This window comes from Megalops cyprinoides, chromosome 10 (assembly GCF_013368585.1).
Source record: "Megalops cyprinoides isolate fMegCyp1 chromosome 10, fMegCyp1.pri, whole genome shotgun sequence".
In the NCBI taxonomy this organism is placed as follows: Eukaryota; Metazoa; Chordata; class Actinopteri; order Elopiformes; family Megalopidae; genus Megalops; species Megalops cyprinoides.
Window position 1 is genome coordinate 27,171,717 of NC_050592.1, and position 18,492 is coordinate 27,190,208.

General features: G+C 43.2%; 1 protein-coding gene across 1 annotated transcript in view; it reads left to right on the forward strand.

Annotated features, from left to right (window-relative positions):
• The window catches only part of znf407 (zinc finger protein 407), a 168,170-nt gene that overhangs the window by 19,508 nt on the left and 130,170 nt on the right, over positions 1–18,492 (forward strand). The gene's annotated exons all lie outside the window — the stretch shown is intronic.

An 18,492-nucleotide genomic window follows, 5' to 3' on the forward strand; every position in this document is an offset into this window, starting at 1 on the left:
AAAAAAAAGCAAACAAAAAAATCCCATCAACTATAAAGGTTAAGTGTGTGACTAAGCAGTTTTCGACAATAGTCAGCTGACAATAATGATGTTGTGTCTGGATTGGAAGGGCTGGCCTTTTTTTTGGGGGGCTCTGCAGGAGCGATAGCTCTTTATGAAATGGACAGCTTTACAGCCGTGTTAGTCCCCGTAATGCGATAAAGACGCCTCATAATGGATCGGATGTTTTAGTTGCCTTCAGCTGATGCATCCAAATTAATGTTTGCCAGGGAAACAGAATGGGAGTGCGAGCAGGAAACCAGCAAGACCACAGATGAAGATCAAAATTAATTTTGGCCTCGATTTCAGCATGAGGCTGATACTCGTTCGGGCTGAGGTACGGCACAGCGGCCTGGGAACAGAACTGGACAATGCGGTTTGTGGTAAAATGACTGTTTCTTCTGTCTGAGTGGAATTAGCAAGTCTGAGTGAAAGAAAAGAGGAAGATGAGGGAAACGGCAGGACAGTGGAACGTTTTCTGGGCCCTCTTTTCAGACTAGGGTACAGATGTTGGCAGGATGTTTGCCACTCAGGTTAGTGTGAGATTTGGCAGCCCCCGACAAGGGCAAGGCTGAAGGATTTAAAGTTGACTGTTCACACAAGTGTCACTAAATCTCACTCCTCATTATCACCCCTGGGGCTAGATCAAACCTAACACAGTCCCGCCCTGAAGGGCAGCGTTAGCACAGGGTTCAGGGTGTGAAATGTATCCGCAGCTCAGCGCATCAATTCACGTCTGAAACTTGAATTTTCCATGACTCGAAATCGAGGGTTTGGAGGTGAGGGGAAAAAATTTTAGGGTAAGCATCTTTCAGGGTGCTGCGTTAAGGTAGTTACAGGAGCTAGGCTTTTGATAAACGCTGACTGGCCCGTTGTGTGTGGTTCCTCATGTGGTTTTTGTCCTCCCATATCCATCCATCTCCGGCTTTTTAATAAGAGCTTCCGCAGGTCCACCGTTCAGCACCCCCCACCCCCAATACACACACACACCACGAAATCCTGCAAGATATAAGGGGATGGCCTTTTCCTAACAGCCCACGAAGGAGCATACCTTTTTTAATAATCAAAAACACTTTTTAATCAAAACAAACAAACAAACCGGCCCGGACAAAACCACAAACAACGAACCGGACAGCGGTTAATGCAGTGCATCCATCCTGGGAGCCGGCCGAGGCAGAGCATCAGCGAAAAGCGTGCGGGCCGGGCAGCTGGGTCCGGAGGGGCTCACGGCCTGCGCAAACATGTTTGCCGAAGCGAAAGCCCTGAGACATCATGTAAGACAAAGCCTTACTGGAGGAGTCACTGAATCATCGGCGCTGTAGCCGTCACCTGCAGCCTCTGGCGCCGGTCCGTCGTAGTTACAGTCACAGTTACGGTCGCGGCTAATCACAGGACGCTTCCCCCGAGCCCAGAATTTGGTGCGGTGACCCCCACCGTTCTGTCCCAAGGCAGTGGCCCGGACCTCGGTGCAGGAGCAGAGAAAGCGCACAAATTCGGAAGCGTAGTTTCCTGTTGGTGTAAGAGAGGAGGACGCCTAACCGCGCTGGACGTCCAGCTGGTATGACCGGCGCTGCCAGTTGTCTTGGGTCATCTGCGCATCCCTTCCAGTTTGGTCAAGTCCCCCTCTTTCTCGCCCACGGCGGAGTTTTAAAAACCGCTTCCCTGAGTGGCGCTGTCTCGCGCATTCCACGGTGTCTTGGCAAGGTCGCATGGACCATGTGACCTCGAGACTGTGAGCACAGTGTCCGTCTGAGGCTCAGATGCGAATTTGCTGCCTCTCAGTTCCCATTGCTTCACTCAACCTAAACAGCATTTACTTTTCTTCTATGCACTGAGAGCGATACATTAAAAATAAGTGTTTTCTTTTTAAACAGCATGTGGACAATTTAATGTGCCGTTCAGTTTTTTTTTACAAGTTGTATTTAAATGAAAGAAAATCAGACCTTTTCTAATTTATGCTCCAGTAGAGGAGGAGCTGGTAAGTCATGATGTAGGTTCGTCTCCTTGCATCCATTATAGACGATTTCTTGACACTCCAGTAAGTCAAAGTCCTTCACCGTGATTTTCATGTCCCCCAAGGAACCCTGGGTAAAAGAGGTTCCACTTAAACGTACAAGTTGGTAAAATAGTTGCTGTTAAAATGAAAGATTGTACATAAAGAAGGACCATTTCCCCACTCAGTGACACCCAAGGGGGAAGGTTTTTAGTTGGAAATTAGATATTAATTATCAATTTCCTTTCTTCTTTTTTGCGAACAGATTTACACCCTAATTTTCAGGCGACTTGAAGGCCTCTCTGGGATACTGAGGGTCCGGGGGTCTTGTATTCTCATGAAAATGCAGTAAGAGTTTGTCACAAAGATTGAGTGCACCGCTTTGATGTAGTTTTTAAGATTGTGGTCATGGCCTCTCTTGGATAATTACATTTTCGGTAACATGGATAAATCACTCATGTTTTTTTTTCTGGTTGTTGTTAGCGGCCTTTAAACCTTTAAATCCACATCCTGGTTAGCTTCATGTTGGTGTGAGTGAGTAGCAGCGCTATTGGGGAATGCCTTATGGGGCACGTCCTATTAGCGTTATCATAGATCCAAACAGCAGGGGACTGAGGCTTATGTCTGGTAAATAAATTGGACAAATGGAGTAAAATTCTGCCCTCTTTTTCAAGCTTTTGCTATTTGTGTCACAAACATTTTGGTCCAGCCAAAAAAAAAAACAGTACAAGTAATCTTTGGATTTGTTTGCCTTCATAGAAGTATCTGTGACATTGCTGCACCATGTGGTCGTGATGATGTCGTCAGTGTGCGCCGGGGAGTACACAGCCTGAAATGTGGTAGGCGGGCCGTGAGGACTTGCTGCATCCAGCTTACCGCCAACTCTGGATTCGGTCCCTGTCCCCTATAGCTGATGGTCTCCTGGCAGACCACCTGTGAAGGAAAATCAAAACGCACCGCACAGCAATGTCTTCCCACCATTTTAATCAAATTTTGCAACTGACCAGGGAGCAACACTCCATGAGAACAATTTCGGAATTCAGCGGAATGAATGAACGTTTAACATTGATCTGTTAGGCAATCAGTCGATTGCACCTGCGTTGACCGCTTAGCATTTTCACATCGTTGAATCCAGTTCTAGGTTAAGCAAGATTGTCTCTCCACCAGATCGGCATGCAGTCCCAAGCCTTGCAAAACCCTGATCCGTGTTACAAAATAACACTATTTTTATTCTTTCTTGCTACAACGTTTGTAAACCTACCAGCGAACCCCCCCTAAGCCAGTGGCAGTGAGAAGAGCTTGATGCAGCTGCCCTATGTGCAGCTCTTGCTGCGCGTGAAAGCCGCTGCTCTCTTGCTCTCTGGAGTGTAGTCAGCGTCGACTTTGAATCAGAATATCTCCCTCTTCCCTTGTATCCACTCTGCAATCATAAGTTTACAAGCACTTCATTAGTCACCAAGGACCCTGCACACGGAAAGCGTTCTCTGCACTGTCCTGCGTTGTCCTAAATCATCTGCTGCCTCATTGATTGTGACCGTGCATGCTCACAGATTGGTGCCTATAAGACCAATCTCGAAGAAAGTAATTAATTTTAAGGCTCTTAAAATGATACGTTTGTAGATAGTGTCTGGTTTACACATTCTTTTCCAAATGGGCAATTTTTTCCTCCAGGTTCCATTCCTTTTAGTGCTGTTGGATGGTTGACGTTTTGTTTTTTTTTGGTACAAAACAATAATATAGGCCGGCTGTACCTATCCAGGTTTGTGGATAGCTGCGGTTCCTGTCATAATGCACTTTGATTCAGGCTGGCATTGTGTGCATTTATCAAATACACAGAAGTCTGAGACTAAAGCAGGAATAATTTTCGTTGATGTAAATGGGGCTGCTTTGCATTAAGAGTATGAATGCAGAGGAGCATTACCCGAAAGACAGCACGCCAAGGTCAAATTGCTATTTGAATAAACACGACTGCATTTTTCTACATTGTAATAGTTGATGTGTCTCAGACATTCAGTGCATTTCCAGTCAGTCAAAGAGGTAACCAGGTTCTCAAAATATTGCCAGTTCTGGTCATGTCAAAATCAAATTTTCATGACCCAACCCGTTTTGCCCAACAGCGTTCTACCTTTCAATGATCTATGTTGTTGCTGTCGGTATCCTCTTTCATGCGGGAGTGACAGCCGCACTCCGGCGGAATTGAAATGGATAAAATGTTTTCTGCGCGCCCATCGTTGTCAGCTCTGACCGCTTAACCTCCAGCAGTCCTCCAAACGTCGAGGTCTCTTGACTTTGCATTTGCATTCAGCTCTCCGCAGCCATATCCATCACCGAGCGTCTGCTTTTCCTCTGGCTGATTTATCCGCCTCTGAAAGCGCGCCGCTCGCTTGGCACACGCGGCTCCAAGTCACTTTTCTCCGCACATCTGCTTCGTCTCAAAAGGTGAAACAAATAAACCCGGCGTCGCCGATTTGTTCTCGCTCAGATGCGATGCCCACGATCTCAGGGCCAAATTTAAAAAAAAAAAAAGAAAAAAAAAGGAGACATCATAACTTTTGGTTCAGTCACCAGAATTTGAAGTCATTCAGCAGAAAGGTTAGTCTTGGAGAAAAGCTCAATTATGTCTTTTTACATCTCTTCCACTAACCTACCATTTTACATCTTCTTGAGTTATTGTAGGCTTGATAGATTTGGGAGTGATTTTATGACTACTTTATGATTAAAATCCGGGTACAGGTATCGTTCGTGGGAAATGAACAATGCCCTGTTTGGGAAGGAAGTGACAGTTTTAAAAATGGATTAAATTATATGTTAGAGATGAGGGACGACTGGATTTATTGAGCTGTAATGTGTTGCGGGAGATTTAGGAATCTGACACCGGGGAGGAGGGTGGGGGGGAATGAAGTTAATGAGTGATTAACAACAGCAATTAAAAGATGAGGAGAAAAGGTATGCCGCAATTAAACCTGCAGTTCCTGCTTTGTCAAGTGCTGTGCGTGTCATCCATTGTGTACTAGTTAAAAGCTCGGGAAAAAGAAACCGGCACTTAATTTCAGTCAGGGTCCCGAAGAAGTGGCTGATAATTTGCCCGCAGATGGGACTCCGAAGGCTGTAACTCACCTTTAAGTGACGCCGTGTCATTAGAAGTTCACAGCCATGCATTTTGTGTTGACAGTCGCTGGGCAGAGGATATTTGGCAGTCAGGAGTAATTTAACTTAATTAATGGGATGCATATTTGATGGACGAATAAAATATTCAGGCTCAGCAAAGTGGAAAAGAGGAAAGATTTAGTGGGAGTTAAAGGTGGAAGGAAAGTAATTTGCGCATTCAATCCTGCCTGCCCGCGAGAGAGAAGAAAAGACCAAATTGTCTTTCGGGTGACACAAAGCCGAACTGATCCGTAGATGGGAATGTGCTGTCCCTCAACAAAGGGGGCAATCAGGGTGACAGCTCGCGACTGAATTGATGCGGAAGTGAGCTCACTCCTAACAAACGGCGACATTACAGTGTTTTGCAAACTTGCGCCGGAGCGGGGGATTTAAATATTCATGGCGGCTTTTAAGGGGGCTGGCGATGCCGGGGCCCCCCGTGCGCATGCCGCTATCGTACAGGCCTGGTGAAAGGCTTGTCACCGTGCTCTTAATCTCTCCCGACACATTTTAATTGACTTCCTGTAGGTATAGATTATTTCATGGCTGGTTTGCTGGGGAGATTTTGATAGCGGGGAGGAGAGTGGCATCTGGGCTTTCTCCTAGCTCTCCGTGGACGAGAGTCCGATTGCCGGCTTGCCCCCCCCCCCCCCCCCCCCACACCAACTCCACCAACCCACACCCTACCCCACCCCCCTGCTCTCTCGTGGCTGGAGTTATTAAAATAGGGCAGAAAAAAAGCAATCACTCATTGCCATCTTCATAATTGAAATGATGTTCCAACTCTTACATCTTATGACTCGAACGAGAGAGGACGTGTAGAGCTCTTTGTGAATAAGAGATCTATATTTCCAGAGAGGGAGATTGCCCCTCATTGTGTCACAGCGAGTCCGTGGTGCTGTCAGTCACGGTCACTCCGACACCGGGCCTGTCTGAAACCTAGGTGAACAGTGAAAACACTGTCTTGATTTCCACTTCTTTTTGCGTCCGCCCTGATGTAAAATGAAATAGCTGTCTCAGCTGTTAATGCCGGCAGGCGCGATCCTATCGCTTGGTGTCTGGCGCGTTAGCGTTTCTCTGCAAAGTGAAACGGGAGGTAGGGGTGTCAGTGTGCTTGTTATGTAGCGACCCTCGGCGTGAGGTGCTGGATGTCTTTGCTGTCGTCCAAAGAGGGCCAGGGGTGACCGGAGAGCTGATGTTCCGGGCTGTGGTACTGCAAACTCTGACATCTGTCACATCAAACTAAGCGATTTCTTACACGGTGGCCAGAGGGTTAACATCCACTCTTTAGTCCATTGGGCTACTTTTCAAAGCCTGGACCAATGGTGGTTCTGTCATGGGGCAACACAGGCGAGCCTAACCCAGTGCCAAGGGAGAAGGTTGCCATTTTGGCCAGCAGTGATGTTTATCAAATTGTACAGTTTGATGCTCTGCAGCTGAAAATTGGAAAAATACTGGCATTGAATGGGGGCGGCTGTCATTGACGAGGCACAGCTTGCTCAGGTCAGACTTGATAATTCTCCAAGAAAGCGGTATCATTTAGGGATCACGCTGCCATCTTGTATGTTTCGGAATTTAATTTAAAAAGCAAGATCACTTGTAATTAAATAAAGTGGGGGAACATCTACACATTACGTCTGCATCCACGCATTCCTGATGTATTTTGTATTGGGGATAGTAGCTTAGATTCAGAACATGAGAGAAATAATCCTGGGTTAGATTTATAGGTAGTCGTGTAGTTTTGGACTGTATGAAAATTAATGTCATGCTGTTTTAAGTTCATATCATAATATTATTTACGTTAAATAATTGTTCCTTGAAGGGCACAAGTTTGTCTATTGGATATACTTTGAAAAAAGAGGCAGACAGACCGGTTACCTGCCTACTATCAGCAATTCCTTGCGCCCGGTAACACAGTGCACTATGCTGTGTCTCTCTCAGGCTCCTCCTCCCTGGTTTTCAGTGTCTGCTTTCCCCCCGCATTGAATCCATAATGCATCCTGCCTGTCTGAACTCCCATTCTGCAGATGTGTATATGACACCCCTGGTAGTTGGCAGCCAGCAGCTTCCAATATGTGAAAAGGATGCGTGGTGAGCGATGCCGGCCGTGTCCTTGACTGCGCGGGTGGGGGGGGGGGACTTGTGGCATGGCGGTGTCTCGCGGTCCCTCAGGGGGAGTAAAAACCCGAGGCCTGACGACGCGCGGCCTCCAGATTCTATACATCAGCGGGCCGGGCAGTAAATCCAGCCCTCCCCGCGTCCCACGGACACCCCTGCAAAGTTTAGAGCGGCGGCAAAGCAATAAAAGAGGAGGCTGTCCGAGTCCTGTGGGTAGAGTTTGCGAAGCACAATCCGCCGCCACACATAAATAAATAAATAAAGCCGGCTTTAAGGCTGCAAGTTTGAATCCCCATTGGGGCACTGCTGCTCCACACTCAAATGAGGTGCTTAACCTAACCTGCTTACATAAAATAAATGCCCAGCTGTATAAAGCGGATAACTTGTAAAAAATCAAGCAGTGTAAGTTGGACTAGACATCTGAGCCTGCGAGGCAAAATAAGTATTGTAATATTGGGCCGTGAAGCGCGTTCCTTTCCTGCCCGCATTGACTTATGGCCGAGCTTACACATTCTCCGCTGTGTGTGTCTCTTCCGTCACTCTGGAAGTGGGGCCTCCAACATTCAAAGCCGACAGCGTGAGACATGCAGGGTGCGTATGGGAGACGATGGGGGCGTTCGGTTCCTCTTAAATCGTCTGGAATGGCAAAAAGCAGCCGTTCAGATTGAATCAAGGGGCGCAGGTAAAACTAGGAAGGGCAAGCAGACAGAGGCTGGTGGAGGGGTTGGTTGGGGGGGCTGAGGGGAGGGTGGTGGCGGCTGACTGGTGATTGTCCGGGATAGTTGTGTGGAAAAGCAGGGTCCTCGGGGACATTTCGATGTTTCAGACTTCTTAGGCAGAGCAGACAACATTCCGAAAAAAAACAAAAACGCCTTTAGCGGGTAATGACGTTCCTCGAGCCGGACCATCAAGTCGCCCGCTTCCAGTCCCCCTCCCGGCACGTTAACCCTTGCACGTCTCGAACGGGAGTCCCCTCGGTGATCCCTGGGACAGCCCACAAAAAACACTGACAGTCCGATTACCGAGGGAACATGGGAAAGGAGAGTTTAGCGAGCTGTTTAACTCTGCGGATTAATGCGCGGAAAGATGGGCTCAGTCATTCATGTGTGCAAATCGGGGGGCAGTGCGAGGGTCTCTCTCCTGCAGCATACCTCTTCAAAGACTCACCAGCCAAAGACTGGAGCACATCAACTTTGCTTCATCTGTGTGTGTGTGCACGCTCTTTTCCATATTGTTGGACAGACTTTTTTTTGCGGTTATGATATGTAAAAATGGGCTCTCGTTTATCAATAGCTTCACAGATCTGAACCTGATATTACAAAGCCCATCCATGCATGCTCAACACCTATAATTACAGTATCCACACAAGCTGAGCAGTGCATTTACATTAATGTTTTTAAGTGCACATACACAAAAAAGCAGGCAGGAACAGGAGTTTTTGAGGATTATGAAAAAGGAATCTGGTTTTAACCCACCATAGATTACATATTAGGTAAAATAATGGATGGATCTGTCTTGTTGACAAGCCATGCAGTATTAAGCTATCCACAACTTAAACTGGATATAATGGAGAGAAATGTGTTTACAGACGCATGGGAATCTTACAAATGCATTGGAAGAAACAATATGAACACTATAAAATTAGCCCTGCTAATAAATGCATAGAATCCTTTTCAACACTAAGAATAAAATGTGCTGTTTCAAGAATTTCACTAATTGAAGTTTTTTCCATCCTTTTGCCTCAGAAGAAGAATCACTGAAACAAATAAAAAAATAATGGGATGAAATTGGCTCATGTTAACTGTATGCAATTATTTCAGAACCTGGGGAGGATATAATATGGAGGCACGTTTTATCATGTTATGCCATGGCTGCTTTTTGCCCATAGATGGCGCCAGTTTATTTTAAAAACCAGAGAATATTCTGAGCTGTCAACAACTCTGTTTCTGAATTCTTCACATACAGTAGGTGTGTGTGTCTGTAATGCACGTATACACCCTTAATGCACATACATAGGTAATCATACATAATGAATATTATTCTGAAGAAAATAAAGAAGCGCTGTTTTTTATTTTTTGTTTTAATGTTTACAGAATTGGTGGTTATGGTTTAATAAGTGTTACCCCAAAGCCTTGATGTATACAAATGCTCATTAGTGTGTTTTGTGGCCTGAAATATATATTAGAAAAACGTTAACAAATTGGTATAGAACTCTTAATTTTAAAAAATAATCATTTGTATGAAGTAATAAATGTCAGAAGAAAAATACATTCCAAGTTTTTTTCTTAGCGAAAGGGGACATTAGTGCATTAGATTTTAGTTGTGGTCTGGACCTCTATACTTCTTAGTTTAATGGCAAGACTGTCTGACTTTCATACAAAGAAGGTGTGTATCTAAAAACATCTATTCTCAAAACATAATAAATTCTATTGTAAATCATACAATTGTAAAAATATATTGAACACACAGTATGTGATGATGAGATGATATTTTTGCAGATTCATTTCAGTAAGGTCTCATCAGTGAACGCAGATCCAATATTAGGAAACACAAATACGATATTTGTTCTCTTGTGCTGGAAGTTGCTCTGAATAAGAGTGTCTGCTAAACACATTCAACGCAAAATGCCATAAATGCATAAAATTCGCAAACCAATGCACGGGTGCGCGACAAGGTCCGTGTCCGGCGAGGATAGGATCCTGGTGCTGTGCCGGGCCGACCCGCTCCACCCCACACGCTCACACACGCACCCACCCACCCTACTGCACCCCTGTGATCCCCCATACTGTGATTTAAGGAACAGTTAAAAATAAGACAGGGGGGGAGCGGGCTCTGGAGCGGAGCGGCGCGGTGCGGGAGGCTCCTCACGGTATTCCTCTAACTAGGACATGCTTGCTCCTCACTCTGTCTGCTGGACCTTGGGGGACGTGCGGTAGATCTCCCGGGAACCCTGGCAGCGCACGGAGCCAGGTCGTCACAGGGGGGTGGGGAGTGTGTGTGTGTGGTTGGGGTGGTGGTGGGGGGGGTGTACCGAGAGGGCAATTACAGCAAGGACAAAGACTACACAGTAATAAGTCCCCACAGCTCCTTAATGAAGAGGAGCCTTTAAACAAAAAGGAAAGTGGTAAAATTAGCAGGGCTGATAATGAGGGTCTGTCTGCGGTGTGTGTGCGCGCGCGTGTGTGTGTGTGTGTGTGTGTGTGCGCGTGCATGAGGTGCAGAGGTACAAAGGGCCGCTTCAAACCCTGTGTAATTTCATCACTGTAATGGCTTCCCTTACCACACACATGCACACACACACATGCAAACGCAAACACACACACATACGTACATATGGCGCCTCAACTCAATACCACGGTCTTATAAAAAGTTCTTTTTAATTAATTTGTTTTATTATTTCAATAAATTATTTGAAATTATTGATAACGCTTACATTTTATTGTAATTTCCTTCATTTTGATCCGTTTTCACCAAACAGAAACATATTTCAGTTAATTTAATGTCTCCTGGTACAAAGGTTTAATACATTTCAGTTCTTTTAATTATGTTCTATCTGTGTTGTTACAAGCAGAAATATTTCAGGAAGTTACACTTAAACTTATGCTAACATTTATTGTGCATAAATATTTAATGCAATATATTATCATTGATGCAAAAATTGTAGTTTTTTTTTACTCAAAACAGTGAACACATTCCATGGCATAGCACAGAATACAACAAATGTATGGATTTCCTTTCAAAGAGAAGAGATTATGGTGTAACATAAGAATTGAGATTTAATATAATTTTTTTTTTAGTATTTCTTTACTGGAGCCAGCTGGTGTACAGTGGATTCTGTAACAAGTGACATATAATTCAAGAAATACATAAAATGCCAATGGAAAGTACTGAGTCTTTATTCAAACTGTAATGGTAATATTTGCAAGGCAGTGAAGCACATATGTACAAGAAGTTAAAGAAGAAAATAAGAAAGAAAGCAAAAATTTAAAAAAATAAACAAAGAAAGCAGAAATAGTTCTAGAAACATGCAACTGCAACTGGCTCTCGATGCAGTTCATGTCTCCATCTCTCCCATACAGGCCTGAGTTAGATTATTCTGAATTCCTGCTATCAGCCAAAGGATCCAAATGGCACGAACACTCCCTTTTTGCCAGAGATGCTGTGTACTTGATACCATTGTGTTTACACACAGGGTGGTTATCAGATAAGGGACGCAGAAGTGAATATTTGAATCGGCGCATGCACTGAATGAATACAAGCAGGTAGGCAGCTGCGACTTAGATAACCTTGTCAGGAAAAAAAAGGCAGTTCAGGAAAATAAGCGCTTACCTTATAAGACACAACAATATTGTGCTACGTGATATGTATATCGCAGCCAACTTTTTTTATTCAAAGTAGTACGCATAGCAGGGAATTCTAACATAAAGCGTTCAGATTTGCATATGGCACGATGTGACTGAATCATTATTTTACTAAAATGACTAAACCCAGCTTGTACTGTTTGTATGTTGAATAAATATTCCTGTATAATTGCCACAGAAATTCACACTGTACCTGTGCTCTCCCAGTACTGATTTTGTTTTGACTGCACATGGTTTACTTAACAGGTAGGAGCACAGTATAAGGTGGAAGGAGATACATAAAATGACTAAACTGAGGTGCTGTAAATTTATGTGGGATTAGGTTAACTGTGTTGTTTTTTTAAATCATAGATGTGTATGTGCAGCTTATAAAAATAAGGAAAGATTGAAGAGGACATTTAATCTGTTTGGCACCCCTTAATTTTGAGCCACACATTCAGGCAAGTACCAAATTCTTAAATCTTACAGACCATCATCGGTGTGATAGTCACCAACATTAATGATAATAATAATTTGTTTATTAACCTTTATTTAACCATGAAATCTCTTGAGGTTAGGAACCTTTTTCCGAGAGACTTGGCAATAGTAATAATAATGATAACACCAATAAACAACAACAACAATAATAACAACAATGATAATCATCATCATCAGTCCAATATAAGGACATGACTCCATGGTGGTCAGGTTAATATTCCCCCCTTAATCAGAACGGCTAAGCATGAAGATGGCATGTCTTGTAGTAGTGGTTTAAAAAAGGCAGTGTGTGTGTGTGCGTGCGCGCAGCTTAAGTTGTGCAAGCAGTGGTTAACGTGCAGGTGAAGGAAAGCCTCTTAGAGGTGCTGTGCTAATGTGCCAGGCTTCACAATGGTCTGACAATTGTATGCGACTGGGCGCAGCGGTCTTTATGTTTTTAGCCTGGAGTGCTCTCGTAAAAATAGCAGAGGCGTTTTCCTCTAACAGGACATGCAGGGTTGCTGCCTCACTGGAGATCCACAGAGAGTATTTTTACATATCAGTGTTATAAATTATTAGTTACAATGATAATATGATAAGAAAACAACAGCAAAGCTATCACAGCAAAAGCAACAAAAATATTAACAAAAAGAAGATAATATTGTGTTGCCTATTTATAGATGGAGTAATTATGGTAATATAATTATGCATGCATTATGTCAATAATAATAATTTATTATTTGAATTCATGTACTAAAAGACAAATTATTGTAACTGGTTAAATCTGAATTGAAATGAAGAGTTCACATGTTGTTGAAGGGAATATTTACGGAATATTAATATTTATAGAATAACAAAACCGGACTCTTCTGGTGTACAAACCTTACCGTTTTGATACGTGTTTTTCGTAAAAAGCAGAAAATTACTTTAGATTTTTCTAGCTGTAAAAGGAGATGAGTAGAAATTAGTAGGAAATGCGTTAAGGGAATGAAATATAATGTTTATACCTCACAAAAGATAACTGTGTTTAGGCAATATATACTGCGCATATGTGTTTAGTAGTTTTCCCATCGTTATGTTTAAGGTGTTGGTGAAAACACTTTTTAAATAATTTCACACTGATAGATCTATAGTTTAATTATGCCATAAATAACTCCTACTATTGTCAATGTAATAAACGTCTTTTAGATGCATCAAAACGTAAAATTTGAAAGTTCATGTAACTGCCTCTGATTATATTAATAAGTATATATACAAACACTATATACTTCGTGATAAATGATGTGTGTACTTTTGTTTTTATCGACTGACACAGAAAGTGTAAGCCGATAAAATATCCACTCTGTAACCCACCGCTAATCCAATACATTAGTCGCCTTTATTTCTACACGAGTGAGCAATTATTCTAAAAAGTTTCCGCTGCGCATTCGGTGACAAAGGGAATCTGTGCCGGGGCGTCTGGCTGCGGTGACAGTGGACACATTTGGCGGCGGCACTCTGGAAGCAACGGGACCGAACGGCTGCAGACCCCGTAATGATTACAGCTCTTGATGGCGTTCATAAGAACGCAGACAGATGTTGACAACTCCAATAGAGGGACGTGGCGTGGAAACTTTCCGAGTTGGCGGCGGAGGAGGAGGGGCAGGTTTTGCATTTTGAACAGAATTCGGGGGAATCTGTGATCGGATTTGTCGTGAAAGAGTGTCAGAATTAATAAATTGTTTACGTGCGACTAAGGTTCGCTGCCTCCTCCGAGCCCATTTTTTTGGACACGAGGCCTGGTGAACGTGAGAAAAATTTCTGCACGTTCAGTCACACAGCATTGGACAAATGCGCACAGGACTTAGATTCAGTGTTACCGCAATGCGTATTGTCACCAGTGTCACTGAATTGAAGCTAACATTACGGGTATTTATACTTCCGCAACAGCGTCATATGCTGAAATTTGCACAAAAATGTGTAGGCATAAAACTTTCAACTTGCTTACATTTGTTAAAAGTTGAGGACAAAGTCCATTTCAGTTAGATTGAATCTGGGCCTCAACATGTCTCCAAAATCATTGCCATGCCTCATTTTCTGCCTTCTTTGTCAGGGCACCCTGGCAAAACAACGATGCTTTGAGGACATAATTAAAGATATCGTTCAAAGAACAACTCTTTGCATATTTGAATTATTACTGTCGTTAAAACCACACAAATATGGAAATATGATCGCCGGAAGCACATAAATCAGTGATCAGCAAGGCCCCGGAATCCAATAAATATGGGGAGTTAAATACTTTAAAATGCAAATCACATCTGAGCATTTGCATATGGTGGAATTTAAAGGAACCGTTCTTCCTGAAGAACCTCTGAGGTAGCAGAGAGGATTGTGGGTAGAACGACTCTTTTTTTATTTTCGTCACTGGTCAAGTTCAAGATTTGAAAAATGATAGTGGATTCAAGTGGCGTGATAGCGACGACTGGCTTCTTTTGTGGATTCAGAAAGTGCCTTGAAGTCATCTGAATAATTAAGAGTTAATTATTCTTCATCCATCTAAATCAGAAAAGGACAGATTTAGGGGAGGAATTTATAATTTTTGCCCAGCGTCCCATCTTGTCGTAATGTGATAAACTAAAGTGACTTTGAATAATACCTAGTGACCTTATAGTAATTATGCCCCATGTTGCATTTTAGTTGCAGTTGTTGATTGGGGGTATTGATTCAGGGAGACTCATATTAAAAATACATATGTTTTATGGCTGGGATGAAAACAGTTTTTTTCTTTTCCTTTTTAATGTATTATTAATTATTATTTTTAATGAGATTAGCAGGATATGCAGGACCAGCGGGTAAAATTCTTTCTTTGTCTCATCCTCCTTCACAGGTATACACAAGTAAAAAAATATGCTGTGTATTGCATAAATTAATGCAATACACAGCATAATTTCTATTTAAAGATTATATATATATATATATATATATATATATATACACACACACACACACACACACACGCGCACACACACATATATATGTGAACAGAGGTTTGATGCTGTTGTTCACACTGATAATTTGTGTATTTTGACCGTTTAATACACCCTTTAATCTACAGGCACTCGTGTGATTTTGTGTGGGGAGGCCTTACCTGAAATTTGCAGGCATTTTCGCGAAGGTTGTTGTAAATAAATATACATATAAATGTATAGCCGGCTGGAATTCACTGGTTCAGATGGTGCCAAATCCCCGTGTTGCTGTTTTTTCTAAATAGAACAGAAAAGCAGACAGTGAAATCAATGGACATGCTGCCCCCGCGTGAATAAGTACATGGTTACACCGTTAGGTTAAACACTGGCCAGATCCTCTTCAGGAAAATCAATTTAGCTGTAAAGTCTGGGACCTGCAGCTCGTCTTGTAGGAGTCTCTTTACACACACTGCCGGAAAGAGTATCGTACAGTGGCGCCTGTGGGTATTGACCTGGAGGAAGCAAGCGCGACTGGGGTGGGGTGGGGGGGTGCGTTCAATCTAACTGCTGTGGCGCTTTGTCCTTAAATGTGGAGTAACAAACATGAGCAGGTGCTACGGTTTGTTTTTTTTCCCCAGTTCTTGCACATCTCTGTTTCTTGAAAAACGTACTGAGAGAAAAAGAACCGAAAAAGTGTGACAATTAATATGCTTACGGCTGATGAATTATACACACTCCAGTAATTTGTCTTGCTGTAAGTGCATTCATATTGAATGGGTCAGTACTGCTTTTATTTGTGGTATATTCTCTGTGTCCTCCTGTTTCTCATGCACGTTAAATGATGAAATGAATTGATCTGTCTGTCCACGTACTTAAGGGCTCATAATGCATTTCTGCTCCTTTCTTTATTGAATGCCATGGAAATGAGACACCGGGCATCTCTTAAGTTTAATTTTTCAGTCAAATGATATGACACTGAATTTTAAAAGGAAGGCCCTAAATATCCAAGCATATTTCTTATTAATATCAAGTGTGGTGTCCTCTGTCTCGAACGTCTAGTAAAACTGGTTTAATATAAAATACAAAAATCTGTCTCAGTTGTGTGTGTGTGTGCGTGTGTGCGTGTGTGTGTGTGTGTGTGTGTGTGTGTGTGCGTGTGTGTGTGCAATGTGTCTTGATGAAGAATGACTTTTCTGTTTGTTTCTGTCAAGACAATTAGGTCACCATGTAGCATGACTCTTGACCCAGCCTGTTTGTATGTTTTGTGGGTGTACGTGTGTAACACATGTCACTGCTCAATTAGACACGCCAGAGAGTGAGAGCTGTGAGGATGCTAACCGTCTACAGTGTGTCCTCCTCTAACGCTCTAACGTAAATGTGTGCTGAAGGACAAAGAGTTACCAGAACCTTCCTACTGCTGTAAAACTAATTTCAGTGGGCAGCGCTAGGAGAATTTTTATCTGGATAAACACATTGGTTTTTGCTCTGACCTGAACATTTGCACTCAGATTACCAGCATGGTGGCTCTATGAGCTGGTGTGTGTGTGTGTGTGTGTGTGCGTGTGTGTGTGTGCGTGCGCGTGTGTATGTGAAGTGTTCATTTTAGTTTGTAGTGTACAGTCACATAATGGGAGTGTATGATCCGTTTGTCCTGATTAGCACTCCGTGGTGGAGTTTTATGCGTCTACACTGTGGGTTCCTCTCTCCCTCGATAATTGACTGAGTTTTTTAATAAAAGTGGTGTTGCAGGGCAGGCCTTGATGTTCCAAAGTCAAGAATGAAAAAACTGGAGATTCCTTTATATTCATCCTAATTTTGACTGCAGGGACATCTCCCCTTCACTGCGTTGTGGTCCTCTTTTTTCCTTGTTTTTTTTTTTTATTTTAAATCGTTGACTGACCCCAGTTCTTATGTGTGTTGTATGTTATTTTTATTTAAGTAATCACAGGATTATTATGGTAGGCAGGCTCACATCGGTGTAGATAAATAAAGCTGAAGAGCTTCTTCTCCAGACCGCATCGCTCCTCTGTGACACATAAAATCCTGCATCGCCGCGATCCGTTTGACCAGCAACGCTGGATGCTGTGCAGCGGCTGAAAACGATTGGCTCCCTGTGACCTCATGACAACACTGACCTCTTTAAAAGGACCAGACTGAAGGGTGGAAGGGTGGTTGCGGCGGGTCACGTGGGGGGGGGGGGGTGGGAGGGGGGGGGGCGGGGGTGTGGGGGTAGAGTATTCTAGAAAGGCACACAATGTCATCGCTGTGGACGGATCATTTCCCAGAGGAGAGGAGAGGGGAGCTGCTGACCAGCGCTGGGGACGGCGAGACGACAGAAACCATCAGGGCAGTATCAGTGCTTAGCTCCCATCACATCTGTGGGTTTTTAGCAGGGAACATCAGGAAGTGATTGTGGCAGGATTTGTGTGTGTGTGTTGTGGGGGGGGGGGTGTCAGGGGGGTTGCAGTTAAAGGGATGCACACCGCTGTGCAGATTTGCCCCAGTTCCTGTTCCCGCCGGTCCCAAGGGGGTCTGAGGTCACACCCCTAGTGACCCCCGCTCACACCTTACACCTGCCTCATTGTAGCTACTGTTTTATGGGGACTTTGACCTTGCCATGTATAAGGCTAGCTATCCCCCACTTTTCTGTTTGATTACTGCTTGTGTGTGTGTGTGTGTCTGATTAGCCTGTGGAGCAGCCTAGACATTTATCTCTGCTGTTCTTTTTAACAGAAGTAAATAGGGGTATTATGGCCCCACCACTGTTTTACTGTTTTTAATTTTTAGAAAAATCAAAAGCTTCATCTGCTGTTTGGAAATACTTCTATGAAACAGATTTATGGTAATTAGCACAAAGATCTTACGCCCAACATCTCAGGTTGCGCTAAACACTACTTGACACTGTCGCGATCTGTAAGTTATTTTGCTTGTAATTTCCTCAGTGTCAGCCATTGCGTGCACTTTCATGTCCTCGTCATACAATTTGTCCCAATCGGGAGCCCTAGGGGATCTCGGATGGTCGATATATCTAGATTAGACATGTGCGCTAACTGTACATACAATAAAGATCAATAGATGTGAAGGCATATATTTTAGTAATTACTTCAAGAATTAAAATAGTCTTTTGTGATTAAAAACCTCTTCACAGTCAATTTCACCAAATAGCTTTAGACAATGTATTCTAATCCTGACCGGGCCTCGCTCCGTTTCTGTCATAAAATCATTTAAGATAACAACAGCACATTTTTTTTTGCTTGACCTAAGACTCCTTAGGACAAGTAGCAGGAATAAATAAGATTGACTCAGAGCAATCTATATTATTCAGCAGTACAATGTACAGCGGCACGGAGTTAAAATATGAGAGTTTGAGATACACCTTTATTGTATCGTGATGCTAAAATCATACAGGATCAAAGGAATAGGTAATTTGTAT